At 28.7% G+C, this 356-nt stretch overlaps 1 protein-coding gene across 1 annotated transcript in view; it reads right to left on the bottom strand.

The window, feature by feature from the left end:
- UBA6 (ubiquitin-like modifier activating enzyme 6) overlaps positions 1-356 on the bottom strand; it is a 133020-nt gene that overhangs the window by 128530 nt on the left and 4134 nt on the right. The window lies entirely within an intron of this gene.

Here is a 356-nt window from a genome sequence, read left to right as displayed (position 1 = left end):
TTTAAAATGTAAGAACATAAAAGCTGACTTTTTGTGTTCAAAAGCTCACATTTTGGCCTTTGTAATATACATATTTCTTTGGATTTCTAGTAAGAAAACTTAAAAGTAGTAACTGTTTCAGCATTCACTAATAGTGAATGCCACACAAATTCCTGGCTTTATCATTTATTATTTTTTTTTAATTCTTGCACTCACTATGACAAATTCTTAAGAAACATTAAAATATAAATAAGCATAAAGATGTTGGTAAACAACTAGAACATGTTTGCAACAAGTCATACATCCAAAGTGCAAACAACTACACTAAAAGATACTCTGTCAGGTAAAAGAACATAGCTTACCTCTTAATAATGTCA

This window comes from Propithecus coquereli, unplaced genomic scaffold (genome assembly GCF_000956105.1).
Source record: "Propithecus coquereli isolate 6110/MARCELLA unplaced genomic scaffold, Pcoq_1.0 Scaffold230, whole genome shotgun sequence".
Taxonomy (NCBI): domain Eukaryota; kingdom Metazoa; phylum Chordata; class Mammalia; order Primates; family Indriidae; genus Propithecus; species Propithecus coquereli.
The sequence above is the reverse complement of the archived record's forward strand: the minus strand, read 5'-3'. Positions and strand labels throughout refer to the sequence as shown.